This window comes from Bufo bufo, chromosome 4 (assembly GCF_905171765.1).
Source record: "Bufo bufo chromosome 4, aBufBuf1.1, whole genome shotgun sequence".
In the NCBI taxonomy this organism is placed as follows: Eukaryota; Metazoa; Chordata; class Amphibia; order Anura; family Bufonidae; genus Bufo; species Bufo bufo.
The window spans coordinates 552,477,162-552,497,073 of NC_053392.1; the positions used below are offsets into that span (position 1 = coordinate 552,477,162).

Below are 19,912 nucleotides of genomic sequence, written 5' to 3' on the forward strand. Positions count from 1 at the left end.
TTCATGGGAAACGGATTCTGCAAGTGGAAAACGATGCATAAAAATCAGCAATGAAATCCGTGCGGATTTTGTTGTAGATTTTACGTGCACACGACCGTATGTGTTTTGCGGTCCGCCAAAAAAAAACGGATAACATTTGTAGGCCATGCGTTTTTTGGGCGGATCCATTGTAACAATGCCTAAAACGGACAAGTATAGGACATGTTCTATTCTTTTGGCAGGGCTACGGAACGGACATACTGATGCGGACAGCACACGGTGTGCTGTCCGCATTTTTTGCAGAGCCATTAAAACTAATGGGTCAGCATACTATCCGCTAAAAAACGGAACGGACACGGAAACAAACAACGTTCGTGTGCATGTAGCCTTTTCCACTGCAGAATCAGTTTCCCATTGAATTGAATGAAGAGATTCTCCTACAGAAAATCTGCAACATCATTCACGCCCAAAAAAAACAAAAAAAAAAAACACAATTTTGTAACCATCTGCACCTGTGGATTTTCTGGTGGAATATTCCGCCACGTGTGACGGCACCCTAATGCAAGATTATAACGCAATAACCTGTGATACGACAACAGCTTATAAACACAACCTAAAGAAATTTGTTTAACCCCTTAATGCAAAATGCCATACATGTACTGCATTATGCGCCCGCATTCGCATGGAGTGGGCTGCTGCGGTGAGCCCGCACCATAGGCGGCAGGTGCCAGCTGTATGAGACAGCAGGCACCCGGCCGCGTTGAAAGGGAACAACGATCATGCCGAACCCCGTCATTTAACCCCTCAGATGCCACGATGAACGGTGATCGCTGTGAGGTAAGGCAGAGGGAGCCACATCACATTGCACGAGTCACAACTCAGTTGGGAAGTGTGAGAATCAAAAAATCCCAGGTTCTATCTAAAAACACACGATTCACCAATTTTTTGTCACCTTGTCATCCCCCCAAAAAAATTGAATAACGGTGATCAAAAAGTCGTATATACCACATAAATGGTACCAATAAAAACTACAGTTCATTTTGCAAAAAACAAGCCCTCATTACAGCTCTGCAAACCGAAATATAAAAATTTTTTTTTTTTTTTTTTTAAGTAATGAAACAAATTAATAACTATACAAGTTTGGTATTGTCGTAATCATACTCAGAATAAGGACGTCAATTTTAACGCATAGTGAATGTCGTGATGTAAAAACCCCAAGAACCTTGGCGGAATTGTTTTTTTATTTTTATTTTATCCCATAAATAATTTTTCCCGTTTTCCAGTACAAGACATGATAAATTAAATGGTGCCATTAAAAAGTGCATCTTGTCCCACAAAAAACAAGCTATTATGCTATTCGGCAGAAGATCTCAATACCAGAAAAGAAGGTTTCCGTTTAGTCCTCATACATTCTGAATGGAAAGAGATCTGTTCAGGATGCACCAGGACGTCTTCCGTTCCGGCAGCATTCCCTTTTGTGACCGGACACAAAACCGCTGCAGGCTCCGTTTTTGTGTTTGGTCATAAAAAAAATAAAAAAATAAAAAAAACGGGTCTGGCACTAAAAACAATGGAAGTCTATGGTGACAGATCCATTTTTTTTAGCCATTGATTTTCAATGTATTTAGTGACGCATCCGTTTTTTTTTCCGTTTTTGATTTCACACACCCGCATCCTAACGGAACAGAGGCATCCTGATGTGCAAAATCAAATTGGATCCGTTTAATTCCGGTATTGAGGTCCTCTGCTGGATCTTAATACCGGAATTATCATCGCAAGTGTGAAAGTAGCCTAAGAAATAAGGGAGATGTACTCACTAGAATGAGCTGCAGTCGCTGGCTCTGCTCCCATCAGTGAACTTCGAGGAGGCCGTCCTGTTACTTGTGTCCTTGCCAGACAAGTTCTAACATGACACTGCCATGTCGGCAGGCTGAAGCGTGACTTACTGATGCCCTGCAGCCCAGCGTTGCTAAGGCCGCTGAATAAGGAGCCATTGTCCTACATTCCATCATAAGTGCCAGACAAGATACAGCAACGGGCCGCGGATTTTGTCCAGTAAAATGCCCTGACGTAAACACACCTACCCCCCTACCGCATAGACCCCAAGTGTCTTATCCCAGATACAACAACGCTCAATCACAAGGGTAAAGACCCCCGCACTCAAAAAAAGTCATAGTCCCACCCGACTATATTACGTGTATAGAGGACTCGCCATTTCCCTCAACAGATGATATCAGGAGTTGGAAGAATCGGCCATGTTGAATTTAATGCCCGATCCTTTTGGGAGGTACGTTAGTGTCAGAGGTGTCTGACAACAGCTTTCTCCCTTCTCTCCATTAACACATACACGATTGGGAGGAATGGCTGTTGGCCGAATGAGCCCATCAGCTATTTAAGGTGCACCTTAAAAGGGGTTATCCAATTTCTCAAACCCCACCCACGTGCCGGGCCCCTCACCGGTAATATACTTACCCCGTTCCCCTCTTGGTCCCCGCACCGCTGCTGCTGCTGCTGCTTCTCCCTGCACACGGATGAAAACATCAAGTGTGGGGACCATGACCAGCGCTGGGAGCGGGGTAAGTATATTACCAGTAAGGGGCCCAGCACATGTATGTGTGTGCGGGTTCTGAGAAATTGGATAACCCCTTTAAAGGGGTGTTCCAGGATTTGGTCCCTTTTTAAAGTAAGCACCCTAGTGTGTGGTACCCTAATAAAAGGCCCGTGCTCACCTGTTACCCCACCGCTTCATTACCCTGGCTCTATTCAGCGATCTTCCGCAGTATGGATGAAGTCATGTGTGCCACTGCCACCAATTATTTGTTTTACATCACTTAGACCCAGACATATGTAAGGGCACTCAACATTCATTTTTACAATTAGTCTAAGACTACTATATTAGGCTACTTTCACATTAGGATTACTGGTAGCCGCGAGATGGCTCCAGATTTTCCCTAAACCTCCTTTTCAGCTACCAATATTAACTAACCCTAGGCATCACTCCTGTCTCTAAACCTACCCCAAACACGCCAGGGTATCTGCCGAAACATGTCGGGGGGCAGTGTTTGGGATATGCTCCTCACTCAATATCTGGGCAGAAAGGTTAAGGACATTACTTATTTGTGCCTCCTCGAAGGGTAGCGTCTCCTTCCTCCCTCGCCGGTGTTTGCGTCCGGCTCTGCGAATGCTTTTTTTGCACGATTGGGAGTAGGACATGTCGAGGAAAATTGAGAATTGTCTGTGGTGTCACCAGAGTCTAAATCAGAAGACTCCACATTAGAAAATGACACTTTATTCTGTTTGGTGACTGAAAGTCCTTTACCATATTTTAGATTTGTTTCTAAGTATAGATTTCGGTGTATCAGAGGAACGTGAATTTCTTTTCCAGTCCTAGATTTTATTACTCTCATAGTCCAGATTGTCTCGGCTGTATTTGTTCTTTTTTATTTGTGTGACATCATTTTCCAATTTCAACATGTTAGTTTTCAATTTATCATCAAGTTCTTTGAAAATGTGTAAATCCAGTAATTGCCGTCTCTCCTTTATAGCCACAGGTAAGGACTGCAATCATTTCTCTTCTTGTTCCACAATAAGAGGATTCCATTCCATTCGATAGAAAAATCCTCACCATATATTGTTGTCGGTTTCTTTTTTATGCGGAGACCCCTAGGGATCATACGTTTCTCAAGATAGGTTTTTAGGCTGGTTGACTCCCACCACACCTTCCTTTCTTTTATTAGAAGATCCTCTAAACGAAACATTAAATCCGTGACACCTAACGTGGGAAAAACGTGCATATGTGCACACCTCAAATGGTGCGGGTTTTTTTTCTGCTTCCCATTAATTTGCGAAAATCAACGCTGATTCTGCCCTAAGATGCTGCTACACCCGTAAAAAAGAAGCAAGTGCTGCTTCCCATTGAAATGAATGGGAGGCTGTTTTGAGGTGTTTTTGGATCAGATTTTGAGGCATAAACGCTCCAAAATCAGCACCAAAAATCTCATTGTGAACTGACCCTAACAGTGGCTGTGCGGCACAGATTCGCATGGTGAGATCATATTGCAGTTTTTGTCTGAATTGTCACAAAGACTGTGATATGAAAATACCCTTTAGGGCTCATGCACACAACCGTTGGTGGAATCCAGAGGAGAGCTAACCTATTAGGCTCTGTTCACAATTGTGTTGCATCTCCATTTCCTGTCGCTGATTCTGTCCTATACAACCGGATGTTGTAGTTTCCATTACGAATGAACACAGGCGTATCCATAGAATGACATAAATCCAGACCAAAATAACAGGTTGTATATTCCCGGCTCCACTGAAATCTATGGAGAACGTAGTACTTATATATGGACATTACTTCCATATCTCCTATTAGATCACATGGATATCATGGAAGATGGGCCCATCAATAAAACTACAGAGTATAGAATGGCTCTAGAGGACTAGGTCTGTCCATATATTTAATGGTCGCCCATTCACTTCAATGGGTGTCATGTAATATAGAAGAGGAAATAAGTGGCTGCCCGCAGCTAGCCCCAGTAACAGCTGATCACTGGGGAGGCTATGCTCTAAGAAGGGCTTGTCCGGGGGCTTATAAAAATGCCGGATGCATGAAGACTATGGCTACTTTCACACTACAGTTTTTTGCGGATCCGTCATGCATCTGCAAAAACGCTTCCGTTACAATAATACAACCACCTGCATCCGTCATGTACGGATCTGGTTGTATTATGTCTTCTATAGCCATGATGGATCCGTCATGAACTCCATTGAAAGTCAATGTGGGACGGATCCGTTTTCTATTGTGTCAGAGAAAACAGATCCGTCCCCATTGACTTACATTGTGTGTCAGGACGGATCCGTCTTGCTCCGTACGACATCACGGACAGAATAACGCTGCTTGCAGCGTTTTTCTGTCTGCGATGGAAGCACAACCAAAAAGAAAGGAATGCATTCTGGAGCACTCTGTTTCATTCAGTTCAGTTTTGTCCCCATTGACAATGAATGGAGACAAATCAGAAGCGTTTTCCCCCGCTATTGCGATCCTATGACGGATCTCAATAGCAGAAAGGGAAAACGCTAATGTGAAAGTAGCCTAAGCCATGAAAGAACCTAGAAGATATCTAAAAGACTGCAGAGAAACCGTGACCATAGATAGTTGGAGTCTCCATTGCTTGCACTGAAGACATGGACCAAGAAGTAACCCTAATCATAAGAGGCTCATGTCCACACAAATGTAGGGCGAGTAGTATGGTCTAATCAGTCTAGAAGAAAACAAATGCAAAAAAAGGTGGTCAGTCAGCAAATCCCAATGTGCAGGTGCACGCTTCCATGGCTAGAAACAAAGAAAAAAAGACAATGCAGCAGCACTCTGCAAACCAAATAAAGTACAATAATGCCATAATTATAGAAAACATTCTGGTGCTAATGTTACGCTTATTTTGCCAATTTGAGATTCTTGTCAAAAACATTTTGTGCAAAATAATTTGGGCCCGTCTGCCAAACGTCAAGGCGATCTCTATAAGACAGGAACCTAGCACTAAATACTACCTGTTATGTGCCATTTATTTGGTTTGCAGAGTGCTGTTGCATTGTCTTTTTTTCTTTATGTTTCTAGCCATGGCGTCATGCACCTGCACATTGGGATGTGCTGAATGACCCCCTTTTTAGCAGTTGTACTGGAGCTGGAGGTGTGGCTGACTCCAGTTGGTCTTGCACCCCTGACCAGCCTGTCTGCCCAATAGGCTGATTTATATTAGAGTAAGCATAAGGCCTTTTGCACATGACCGTATACCCTCCAAGATATACGGTCCGTGAGCGGGCCATATGTCCCGGAGAGGCATTGATCGTGCACACGGGAGCACACAGCATCATAGATTACAATGATGCTGTGGACGTCGGGCCGCCCGCGGGGCTATCGTCCCGCACTCATACGATCTTATGAGTGCGGGACAATAGTCCCGCGGGCAGCCCGATGCACACAGCATCATTGTAATCTATGATGCTATGTGCTCCCGATCAATGCCGCTCACGGACCATATATCTTGGAGGGCATACGGTCGTGTGCAAGAGGTCTAAAGCTATAGCCTGCTCTTATTGTATTTATTGGAAGCCATTTGACACCAGGAGAAGTATAGAGTGGGCTTAGCATGCATGTTGGTACCTGCATCCGTGGATTTAATGGAGGCCATTATGACACTAAAAATGGTAAAAATCAGAGTGGACCCAGCATGCATGTGGAACCTGCATTCCCTAAATTTTATGGTGGCTCTTATGGCACATAACAGGTAGTATTTATCGTTAGGTTCCCGTCTTACAGAGATCACCTTGACGTTTGGCAGACGGGCCCAAATAATTTTTGTACAAAATGTATTTGCCAAGAATCTCAAATTTGCTAAATAAGCGTAGCATTAGCACCAGAATGTCTTCTATAATTTAGGGATATCCCGATACAATTTTTTTTTTTAGACAGAGTACGAGTACCGATACTTTTATTTAAGTACTCACCGATACCAATTATAACAATTAAATAACACATTTATTTTGTGACCACTGACCAACCAAAAGTCCAAAAAACAGCCCCCAGCCTCTCATCAGCCCCCCAGCCTCTCCCTCTTATCAGCCCCCTCTGGTAACTCAACCCCCCCCCTAGTATTAATCATCTTTGTGGCAGTGGCCACAGGGCCCCCCCCCCATCATTGGTGGCAGTGGGCAGTGCACCCCCCTCCCCAGTATTAATCATTGGTGGCAGTGGGCAGTTCCGATCGGAGTCCCAGCAGTGTAATGCTGGGGCTCCGATCGGTTACCATGGCAGCCAAGTCCTGGCTGCCATGGTATGTTAGTGAGCAGCATTATACTCACGTGCACCGTGCGCTCCTTCTTCTGTCTGTGCGGCGCATTGCTAATGCTTATAGCATTAGCAATGCGCCGCACAGACCTATGAAGGAGCGCCCGGCGGCCACAGCGCACGTGAGTATAATGCTGCTCACTAACATACCATGGCAGCCAGGACTTCAGTAGCGTCCTGGCTGCCATGGTAACCGATCAGAGCCCCAGCATTACACTGCTGGGACTCCGATCGGAACTGCCCACTGCCACCAATGATGGGGGGGGAGGAGGGGGACCCTGTGGCCACTGCCACCAATGATTAATACTGGGGAGGGAGGGGGGGCGCACTGCCCACTGCCACCAATGCAGAGACTGAAGAACATTACCGGCACCCGACCTCTGACAGGACGCTGTGATCTGCGCAATTAACCCCTCAGGTTAATTGCGCGGATCACAGCGTCCTCTCAGAGGTCGGGTGCCAGGAATGCGAGTCACAGAATTCCTTCCCCCACGCCGAACTGCTGAGAGCGCCGCCACAAGCGGCCAGCAGGTATCGGCAGTGGTATCGGGGACATTTGCACGAGTACAAGTACTCTGCAAATGTCCAGTATCGGTCCAGATACTGGTATCGGGACATCCCTACTATAATTATGTACTTTATTTGCGTTTGCAGAGTGCTTCTCTCTAGAAGAAAACAATGCGTCTGAGGTCTAATTCACTGATGAGGAAGGGGCTTCACTAATACACTGACTACACAATAGCGTCTGGTTATTATTATCCTTCAGGAACCTAAAAGCCGGTCACACAGATCAGATGGCACTCGTCTGGCCAGCAGCTGTCTCTCCCGAGCCCCACACGCCCGCCTTAGGCTACTTTCACACTGGCCTTTGGTGCAGATCCGTCATGGATCTGCACAAACGGATCCGTTCAGATAATTCAACCGTCTGCATCCGTTCAGAACGGAACAGTTTGTATTATCTTTAACATAGCCAAGACGGATCCGTCTTGACCACCACTGAAAGTCAATGGAGGACGGATCAGTTTTCTATTGTGCCAGATTGTGTCAGTGAAAACAGATCCGTCCCCATTGACTTACATTGTGTGTCAGGACGGATCCATTTGGCTCAGTTTCGTCAGACGGACACCAAAGCGGAATGGAGGCGGAACGGAGGCAAACTGATGAATTCTGAGCGGATCCTTTTCCATTCAGAATGCATTAGGGCAAACGGATCCGTTTTGGACCGCTTGTGAGAGCCCTGAACGGATCTCACAAACGGAAACCAAAACGCCAGTGTGAAAGTAGCCTTAGCTCCATGTGTCAGTACAAGAGCGGGGACAAGACTCTTCTGGCAGTGGTTTATCTCCCCAAGAACAAAAAGGCCAGGCAGTTGAAATGCAACATGCCTAATCCTTCTCTCTCCTGTCACCTGTCATCAGAGGAGAGTCGGGAACTGTCAGGTTCGGCAGACATTTATTTAATGTGTATGCAGCCCATGGTGGATCCTGAGATCTAATGTCTATGGGAGCCTCCTGACCGGTTCCTCAATGGCAGATGTCAATGGAAAGAAGGATTGGACCTTCCTTTGTTCCCCTGGGCAATAAGGGGCTGACAGAAGTTTCCTCTTCCACTGAATAAACATGCATGCTCAGCCAAGTATGGGGAGGTCTCAGGACATATATCTGCATGTGTATGGCCTAAAAAGCATCATTGTAAGACCTCATGCACACGGCCGTACCGTGTTATTCAGTCCGTAAATCGCGCAAAACATGGATATTGTCCGTATGTGTTGCTCATTTTGCGGAACGGAAGGTCTGGCCCTCAATAGACCAGTCCTATCCTTGTCCATGATATGGATAATAGGACATGTTCTATATATTTTTTTTGCAAGCCCACAGTACGGATGCAGATAGCGCACACCGTGTGCTGTCAGCATCCATAGTTCCATTCCGCGGCACTGCAAGAAAGATAGAGCATGTCCTATTCTTGTGTGCAATCGCGGACAAGAATAGTCATTTCTATCATCGTGCCGGCCATGTGCGGTCCACAAAATGAGGAACGCACACAGCAGGTATCTCATGTTTTGCGGATCCACAAAACACTACATCCATCTGAATAAGCCCTTACCCTAAGGCCTTATTCAGATTTGTTTTTCACGGATGCGTGCTATCCGCATTTTCCACGGAGAGCACATGTACCCATTGATTTTAATGTGTTTGCTCACACATCAGTGGTTTTCCGCTGACCCTGGGTCAGTGGAAAAATCATGGAGACATTTATACTAGGGTCATGATGCAGACCAAACCTGCCCATTGAGGTCTACGGGTCGGTGAAAAACCATGGTATGGTATCCCTGTTCTGACAATGGTTTTTTATGGACCATTAGTAGGAGATGTTCTGGAAATTCATTTTCAGCCTAGCCGTGTCCGTGGAATATAGAAAACACACGGACGATAAAAAAAGGACACATGGACAAAACACTGATTCTTCAAGGATGAAACAGACGATTTTTCACAGACGCCAAATGGACACAGAAATGTATGAACTTAGCCTAAAATGTTAAATCTTTTCACACCGCTAGGACAGATCGCGCAGGTTGGACTTTTCTGTCAAATTCACACCGTTCTCCTCTGGAGAAGACAGGGGCTTTACAATGCTCTTCAGACCCCAACACTGGGTGCCGCCAGCGACAGCAAGGTGGCGATGCCAGTCACCCAGCAATCACTACTTCCTACTAAGGCCAGTTTCACATCTGCGTTTTTGCCGGATCCATTATGGATCAGCAAAAAAGCTTCCGTTAGAATAATACAATGAACGGATCCAGTTGTATTATCTGTAAAATAGCCATGCCGGATCCGGCAGTAAAACCATTGCGAGTCAACGGGCGTCATTTTCTTTTTTGTCTGAGAAAACGGATCTGACACTATTGACTTAGGGCTCGTTCACACGAACGTGTGCTGCCCGTTGCCGTATTGTGGACCGCATTTGTGGATCCGCAATACATGGGCACCGTTCTGTGTGCATTCTGCATAACGGATGCGGACCCATTCACTTCAATGGGTCCGCAAATCCGGAACGGAACACTACGGAAGAACTACGGAGTGCTTCCTCGGGTTCGGTTCCGTGCCTCCGCACCGCAAAAAGATAGAACATGCTCTATCTTTTCGCGCAACGGAGGGATCGCGGACCCATTCAAGTGAATGGGTCCACAATCCCCATGCAGCTGACCCGTGGACGGTGCCAGTGCATTGCAGACCACAATTTGCGGTCCACACCACGGGCTTCACACGTTGGTGTGAACGAGCCCTTACATTGTGTTTCATGTCGGATCCGTCTTGCTCTGCATCCCATGCCGGACAGAGAAACGTTGCTTGTTGTGTTATTCTGTCCGGTATGAGAACGCAACCAAACGAACAGAATGCATTCTGGTGCACTCCATTCCATTCAGTTTTGTCCCCTTTGACAATGAATGGGGACAAAACTGAAGCGTTTTCCTCGAGTTTTGAGATCCTATGACGGATCTCAGTACTGGAAAGGAAAAGCGGAGATGTGAAAGTAGCCTTATGCACAGAAATGAGTCATTATAGGAATTCCCAATGAAAAATTAAATTTTCTTTCTCTTCCCTTAAATGTATTATTCATTGACACGCAGCAGAGAGGCAAGTCAAGCCAGCATGACGCTCACAATAGGGCCATTATATCTGCAGCTTCACAGGTCACACCGATCTACAATTACCACCATGTTTTCCAGTACAGATGCATGTTGTAACCTACCGGCCTATACTGTACCGCCATATGCACTTATACACTGACAGATGGGCCTTGTTCCACTGCACGCCTGGAATGGAGAAATGAGCCTCCTCCTGCCTTGTAAGATAGAACATGGTGGCATTACAGCTACGGCTCACCCTGCTCTCCTAGAGTCTGCCAGGGTTTATGTGCACGACTGTGTGCCAGACATGCCCGTGCTGCGGACCGCAAATTGCTCGCCGTCTGTGGGCGCTGACCCATTCACTTGAATGAGGTCCACGATCCGCATTCGCTACTTTTTTGTGGTGCAGAGGTACGGATAGAAAACCCACGGAAGTACACCGTACTGCTTCCGATCTGTGCCTCCATTCTGAACCACATGGTGAATGGGTCCGCATCCATGAAACGGTACCCACATGGCCGGTGCCAGTATATTGCGGGCCACAATCCTGCTACGGTCGTGTGCATGAGAACTAAGCATGGGTTTTCTGAACTTCAAAGGGTTGTCCAGTTTTCCAATATTGATGACCTATCCAGAGGTCATCAGTATAAAAATCTCAGGAAAACCCCTTTAACTTTCTGTACATGAAAAATGCCATTTGTTGAAGTACCATAACTAAGAAAAGAAGTACCATAACTAGCCGCACCTCCAAGAATAAAACATAATTTATGGAGACATATTGATTAAAAACATGTATTCATGGAGCAAGCCCCACTGATGGGTAAAGTAATGTGCAATAATACATCCAAGGTCACCATAAAAAATACACAATTCGGAAGCAGGAAAACAATGAAATGCCTGCAATTCCTGGGTAATATACTTATCACACAACAACACGGTGGTAGCACATGGAAGGTCAGAAGCCCATCAGTGAGGAGAGCAAAAAAAACCTCACGCGTACCGCTAGTACAAAGACTAGCTTCCTCAGAGGTCCATGCGAATTCAAATGACCGTTTCAAAATTCTTATACATATCATGATTACTTGATAATTATACAAAGTTGTGATCAAACCTATCAACAAATCGTAGGGAGGGAACCAGGGAAAGGGCGGTGGAGGGTGTGTGTTACCTGGATACTCCCCGGTGCATGGTCGCGGTGGATCTTCAACCTTGGTTCACAGTTTCCAGGGGGTTTAAATGAGGAACTCACTTTCACTGTTTTTTATACATAGGTCTGTTCAAGCAGAGCAGAACCTATGTATCACTTATTTTATCTTGTTTCCCTTCACTCTTATTTGTTTGCTCCCACTTTAGGTCTAAAAAGGCCCCATGACAGACCTGCGTTGTTCCACGAGGATGGTGTCACCGACACAGGTGGCGATTTTAGATCTTTGACCTCTGAGATTGTTGACACCCACAAGCTCTACACACGGGTTTGGTGGAACATTAAGAGCCCGGAGGAATACCTCAAGTGCTCCATCATCCCCAGGGGCTTGAGGGTACAAAAATTTCCAGCCTGGGAGGTAACTGCGGATTTTAAGGAGATTTGGGAACAGGGACTTTTACAATGCTCTAGGATTCTCATTGATATGTTGATTGTACATGACAAAGAACTTCTACAGCGGACTCAGGCTTGTGGAGCTAGAATTGAAACTTGAACAGCATGATAAAGGAGAAGGTTGACGTATTTCAGGTTAAATTGAAAGAGACTTTGGAAATCTTTGATAAGGAGATTATGTTGGGCAAAAAATCCAAAATTTCATCGGGATAAGGGTGACTTTGAGAGGAAACAGGCCTATAGGTGGAAACACAGTGGTAATACACCGGCACCCTCAAAGGGCCATCATCCTAATGATACTGCTATAAAGCAGACCGCTGTCAATACAAACAGTGATGTGGATTTTTTTATCCGAAAACAGCGAGGACAGCGAACCCGGAGCGGACTATGTAAATCCCAGAAAAAGGGGACCCCAGCTGCGCAGGGGCAAATAATTTTCCCCCACCCCACAGGAAACGGATATAGAAGCCAGACAATCTCAGGATAATGGGTCACTCCAGGTCATAAATCTGTCTTCTTATGTATTGTCGGATAAAGAAAAATTGGTCTTGAAAAAAGGATTGTCCTTCTCCCCCATGAGCACACTTGATAAGTTTGAGTTTAGAAAAGATGTATATTTATTTTGTAGGCAACTATGCTTCAAATTACTCTATGCTCAACTAACATTAGTGAAAGAACTTGCGGAGGATGAACGCGGCGTCTCTCTGGACCTAATGGACTTACTTAAGGAGAGTGAGAGTGACCTAGGTAGGAGACCTTTTAGTTTATCTAAACCATCTACTATAACGCCTTCCTTGAGCATGTTCCCTAATATTAATTTATTTTTTCAAGCAGTCCTACAAGAAGTCTGTCATTTACAAAAGAATACCATCAAGGGGAGAAATATGGCCGTGGCAGAATCCAATGTTATTAGACAACTTCAACAAAATAAATCCTTTGTTATAAAGGAGGCGGACAAAGGTGGGAATGTTGTATTATGGGATATGGGGATATATATGAATGAAGCCAAACGTCAATTGGGTAATAGAGTCTTCTACACCCCTATTCCATCAGACCCCACCACAACGTTCAAGAAAAAATTGGACCAATTTTTAAGAAGGGCTTTCGATATGAGGATTATCACTAAGCGGGAACTCCAGTTCTTGGAGGTGAGTTGCCCCATTACACCTACATTCGACATGTTGCCCAAGGTGCACAAACATCTAGAGAATACACCTGGCCGCCCAATTGTGGCATGCATTTATTTGGATTTTTTCTTACAGTCTTTCGTTTTGGGCCTCAAATCATACATCCGGGATTCAATGCACCCGATACATGAATTAAGGGATGTTGTTTTGCCGCCTGGCATTCTGATGGTCACATGTGACGTTGAGTCATTATACTCTAACATTGCCCACAGTGATGGGATTGCTGCTGTCAAGTTCTTTCTGTCCGGCTCTACCACTGGCGATCCAGCCCACCACACCTTCCTGGTGAGTTTATTAGAATTTGTGCTTACGCACAACTATTTTGTTTTTGACCGCACTTTTTACAGGCAGATCTGTGGTACTGCCATAGGTGCACGGTGTGCGCCTTCCTATGCCAACCTCTTTCTAGGTTGGTGGGAGGCCACACGGGTGTACCCATTGGATTAGTTCAGAGATCATGTGGTGGGTTGGTATCGCTTCATTGATGATATTATGTTTTTCTGGCAGGGATCAAGACAGGAGTGTGAGCATTTCATTGGCCATCTCAACGAGAATCCGTTGAACATATTTTTAACACATAAAATCTCAGAATCTGAAGTTGATTTTCTGGATCTCCGAATAAAATTGAAGGATTCCAGGATCGTGACATCTCTGTTCCGTAAAAGCACTGCAACTAACAACTTACTCCATTTTGCAAGTTTCCACCCGGCACACCTGAAGAAGGGCATACCCAGGGGTCAGTTCTTACGTTTGCGACGCAATTGTACCGAATTGAGTGATTTTAGGGAAGCTTCACAAGATCTATCATCAAGACTGCATGAGAGGGGCTATCCCAAAAAGGTAATATCCCGGGCATTTGAAAGGGCTAAAGAATCCCAATGTGAGGATTTATTTATACCCAGGATCAAATCATGGAATAATAAAAATATGCGTGATCACTAGGTACAATAACCAGTGGTCTGATCTTTATATAATTTTGAATACTCATTGGTTTCTTCTTCGGTCAGATGGTAAATTAGCCTCGCATGTTGATGATAAACCCAGGATCATAGCACGGAGGGCACCAAATCTCAAAGACACCCTAGTACACAGCCATTTCCAACGTCCGGCTGGTACTACGGGTAGGGGTGGCACATTGAAAGGTACATACCCCTGTGGGGACTGTAATATCTGCCAATTCATGCTGAATTCTGACAGCTTCTCCTATGGAGAGAATGGTAGGGTGGATCTAAAACACTATGTCAACTGCCGTTCCAGGAATGTAGTCTACGCCCTCCTTTGCCCCTGTAATAGGATTTATGTGGGCCAGACCATGCAGGAACTCAGGGAGAGAGTACAACAGCATACATCGAACATTCGGCTGGCAGCACGGGATAGAAGTAAGCGGGAGAAACCGCTAACATCGGTGGCAACCCACTTTCTGCTGGATTACCATGATGGTAGGTATGACTATCTACGGGTGGTAGGGTTGGACATTGCCCGGGGCAACATTAGGGGTACACATATCTCTAAGAGTTTGTTCCGCTCTGAATCAAGGTGGATCTTCAACCTTGGTTCACAGTTTCCAGGGGGTTTAAATGAGGAACTCACTTTCACTGTTTTTTTATACATAGGTTCTGCTCTGCTTGAACAGACCTATGTATCACTTATTTTATCTTGTTTCCCTTCACTCTTATTTGTTTGCTCCCACTTTAGGTCTAAAAAGGCCCCATGACACTGGAATGCAGGACTCAACAAATCATGGATTTCTTCTTCCTGCCCATTCTTATTATTGTTCACTGTCTTTATAACGGTAAAGGCACTTAGGATGGCACTTAACACTTTAATCACCCCCGGACACTGGAGTATATTCAACCCTTTGACCGCCTCCCCTATTGGGGCACTTCTTGTACTGTTTGTATTTTGGACATTTTATGGAACTACATATAATATTGTAATGTTGTGTCCTTCTTCCCGAATTAATCAATTGCCTATTTAATAAGTACCTAGTATGTAGATGTGTATGTACTGGCTCCCTCCCTATTTTTGAGCCTGCTTGCTTGGCCCCTTCCTCCCCGGTGCATGGTCCTCCATCCCTTGGTTCGCTGAAACCTGGAGTTTAATGATATGTGTTTATGTATTTTTTATTTTATTTGTTTACTAACTTATAATAACTCAATGTCCAGGACTCAGGGATACAGGTGTAGGGTGTATAGGATATGGCTGGGATGTATCATTGTACGAACAGAGCCAATAAGGAATATTAGCATTGAGGGTACCACTTGTCTATGCACGTATCTATTTTTGTACTTAAATTATAGCTTGTTTCGATTCTGCATAAATTATCTTGCCTGATGGCAGGCTCATCATGGCCATGGCCTTGGCCTTTTTATGTTTTGTATATATAATTATGTAGTCACTTTTGATCATGTGTTGTTTATTAAATATAAGTATGAATCATTGTCCTGATTGGGGGTCTATTATGGCCCATAATTTGGACATGTTGTTTTGTTCACTTACAATCACATTGTTTATATAATCATGTAGTTACCCTCTTGAGATTGACTTAAAATACCAAATCATGTCAAAACATTTAATTCGATGTTTGTTATCATTTTTTTTATTGATGGATACCTTTTGTGCTCGACTTAATTGTCTGTATTAACAATATTCACCCTTACCTGTTTGCGTTCCATTGGATGTAGTGGCGCGGGTTGGCGACCGGAGGTGACGTCGGTGCCGGAGTGTGTTTCCGGTCTGTGGAACGCATCGCGGTGTGGACTTCCGTTTTGGTCGCCATCTTGCGCATGCGCACTTGCTTTTACAACACGCCGGTTCGCACCGGCATCTGCGCGCGACCATGCACCGGGGAGTATCCAGGTAACACACACCCTCCACCGCCCTTTCCCTGGTTCCCTCCCTACGATTTGTTGATAGGTTTGATCACAGCTTTGTATAATTATCAAGTAATCATGATATGTATAAGAATTTTGAAACGGTCATTTGGATTCACATGGACCTCTGAGGAAGCTAGTCTTTGTACTAGCGGTACGCGTGAGGGTTTTTTGCTCTCCTCACTGATGGGCTTCTGACCTTCCATGTGCTACCACCGTGTTGTTGTGTGATAAGTATATTACCCAGGAATTGCAGACACTTCATTGTTTTCCTGCTTCCGAATTGTGTATTTCATGGTGACCTTGGATGTATTATTGCACATTACTTTACCCATCAGTGGGGCTTGCTCCATGAATCCATGTTTTTAATCAATATGTCTCAATAAATTATATTTTATTCTTGGAGGTGCGGCTTAGTTAGGTATTTCTTTTCTTAGTTTAGTTCATGCTTTTTTGATACCAGGCCTGCACTCCCCCCAATATTGATAGGTGTGCCCCTCGTTGTTTCGTTTTGTGCCATTTGCTGAAGTGAGACAACCCCTTTAAGTTACTGCACAGTTGTCTCTCTCATGGACGGGTTGTAGAGAAACCAGTAAATATCTATGTTGCGAAGGATGTGACCCCCAAGAGCCACGCGCCAATCTAAGGCTAAGAGAACACTGCGTCTGTCCGTTAAGGATGCAATCACACGATCGTATGTATTTTGTGGTCCGCAAAACACACATCCGCAAACAATACAGATGACGTCTGTGTGACATCCATGTTGCATCTGTTTAGGCTTGGCATTCTGTATGTCGTGTTCAAGCCTACCATTGAAATGAATGGATCCGCATCCGATCCACAAAAAATGCAAACATACGGATGTGCGAATGCACCCTTAGTCTAATGTTTTTTCCTTCCCTATACACTCACTGGTATACTTAAATATTTCCACAGGACCCCAATCCCAAAAATGTGTTTGTTAAAAAAAAAAAAACGCCTTCCATGCAATGGCAGTAAAGTTTACCACTTAGAGATATCGCACAGTATGGCATTCATCAAAGGCCACCCATATACGTCCTAAGCATGGGAGCCTGACTCTAGGCTTGAACACAGCGTATGCTGAGCCTAAAGGACTGGGGGTCAGTTCTCCATGGTGTGTCCTATCCTCCAGTGCCTATTCAGCAACAAGATATCATATAGATTATAGAGAATAGTGTTCCCCATGTTACGGCACATGTTATATACACACGCACACATGCGGCACAGAGGCATAGCTGGGCACATACCAGCGCACATAGCTACGGGTAACGTTACAGTCACACAGACCTTTATATGACCGCTCCCGAGACCACACTGCTTACGTATCACCTCGTACGCCATACCAGACTTCAGAGAATAACTTTAGGGAGACAACAGAGGTCGTCCCTCCAGAACACCCCAATCTAATCCTTGAACACATCAGGCTGGGGTGACACAGTGACACGACAGCTCAGAAAAGTCGCACAACACAAACATTTAGAGCTCTGATAAAACAACCAAATCACAGCAAAGTTATATGTGACCAGCGCTGTACCCTATGACAGCAAAGTCTCGTCGCAGCTGTGGCACCACAGGCAATCATTAGATGCAATGCCTCTGTGTAGCCCCATCCTTAGGCCTCCTGCACACGGCCGTTATTTTTTTTCCGTTTACTGGATGTTTTTTGCGTTCCGTATACGGAACCATTCATTTCAATGGTTCCGCAAAAAAAACGGAATGTACTCCGTATGCATTCCGTTTCCGTATTTCCGTTCCGTTGAATGATAGAACATGTCCTATTATTGCCCGCAAATCACGTTCCGTGGCTCCATTCAAGTCAATGGGTCCGCAAAAAAACTGAACACATACGGAAATGCATCCGAATGTCTTCCGTATCCGTTCCGTTTTTTCCGGAACCATCTATTGAAAATGTTATGCTCAGCCCAATTTTTTCTATGTAGTTACTGCATATGCCATACGGAAAAACGGAACAGAAACGGAAACATAAAAACGGAACAACGGACCCGTGAAAAACGGACCCCAAAACACTGAAAAAGCCATACGGTCGTGTGCAGGAGGCCTTATAGTGCCAGCCACAGTGCACCCCCCCAAACTAGTGCCAGCCACAGTGCACCCCCCAAACTAGTGCCAGCCACAGTGCACCCCCCCCAAACTAGTGCCAGCCACAGTGCACACCCCCCCCAAACTAGTGCCAGCCACAGTGCACACCCCCCCCAAACTAGTGCCAGCCACAGTGCACCCCCCCCCAAACTAGTGCCAGCCACAGTGCACCCCCCCAAACTAGTGCCAGCCACAGTGCACCCCCCCCAAACTAGTGCCAGCCACAGTGCACCCCCCCCAAACTAGTGCCAGCCACAGTGCACCCCCCCAAACTAGTGCCAGCCACAGTGCACCCCCCCCCAAACTAGTGCCAGCCACAGTGCACCCCCCCCCCAAACTAGTGCCAGCCACAGTGCACCCCCCCCCCCAAACTAGTGCCAGCCACAGTGCACCCCCCCCCCAAACTAGTGCCAGCCACAGTGCACCCCCCCCAAACTAGTGCCAGCCACAGTGCACCCCCCCCAAACTAGTGCCAGCCACAGTGCACCCCCCCCCCCCAAACTAGTGCCAGCCACAGTGCACCCCCCCCAAACTAGTGCCAGACACAGTGCACCCCCCCCCCAAACTAGTGCCAGACACAGTGCACCCCCCCCCCCAAACTAGTGCCAGACACAGTGCACCCCCCCCCCCCCAAACTAGTGCCAGACACAGTGCACCCCCCCAAACTAGTGCCAGACACAGTGCACCACCCCTCTCCCCCCCCAAACCTAGAGGCTCTGCTCTTTCTGCATTCTCTACACACTTTGATTGCCAGGGCCAGGCAGTGAAAACATCATGGCTCCTGCGGCAGGCCTGGCACACAGCGCTGAGCACATGAGAGACAAGTGACCCCGAATACACTGAACTGGGAGTGCAATGTAAAACCGCTGCGGTCAGCAACCAATTAGAGCGCATCTTTTATTCTCTAACCCTCATTAGAAAATTAAAAGCTGGAATCTGATTGGCTGTTCTGCTCCACTTTCTGCATTCGTTTTTGGATATCAGTGTCATTGCGTCAGTTTCAGGAATATGGCGCAGAGATGACACATGATATCATGTTCACCAATGCGCCAGCATTACTACACTACCCGATCACTCCACATTACAGCGGCCGCATAAGGCTCTGTCTACATGCGCTAGCTCCGGGTACAGCTCACCTTATCACCGCTCCAGGCTGATAAGAGGGAACAACAGAGTCACCCAGACATGACTAGTCCTCTATCCATAAACCAACACCTCTTCCTGAGTGCAGCCCGTGACGTCACGCTCCACCGCTCCCTCTAGCGGTTACCAAGCCAATCACAAGATGGCGGCTGCCAGTCACTGTGTTATGCAGGTCTGGCACTAGAGGCCGCTGCTTCCCTTTGGTGATCGTTGTGGGGGTTATGATGAGGAGCGTTGTCGTACCTCTGATTACTGCATGTGAAATGTGAATGGAAGGTGGTCGGTTGTGGGAGGCGGATGACAGGGGCTGTGTATATAACATCAAAGCGGTTTATGCTATTAATTCACTGTATTATCGAAGTAGTGTGTGACATCACTGTGTGCATTACCCTGGTACTGTGGCATCGCTAGGTGCATTATCTATCCCTGGAGTGTGCCATGCATTATCCTGGTACTATGACATCGCTGTGTGCATTACCCCTGTACTGTGACATCAATGTGTGTATTATTCTCATACTATGACGTCACTATGTT

At 45.8% G+C, this 19,912-nt stretch overlaps 1 protein-coding gene across 1 annotated transcript in view; it reads right to left on the reverse strand.

The window, feature by feature from the left end:
- CEP68 (centrosomal protein 68) overlaps positions 1-19,468 on the reverse strand; it is a 57,747-nt gene extending 38,279 nt beyond the window's left edge. Inside the window, exon 1 of the mRNA XM_040430109.1 lies at positions 19,372-19,468. The gene's annotated coding sequence lies outside the window, so the exon portion shown is untranslated. The remainder of the gene's footprint in view (positions 1-19,371) is intronic.
- Between the last annotated feature and the right edge of the window lie 444 nt (positions 19,469-19,912).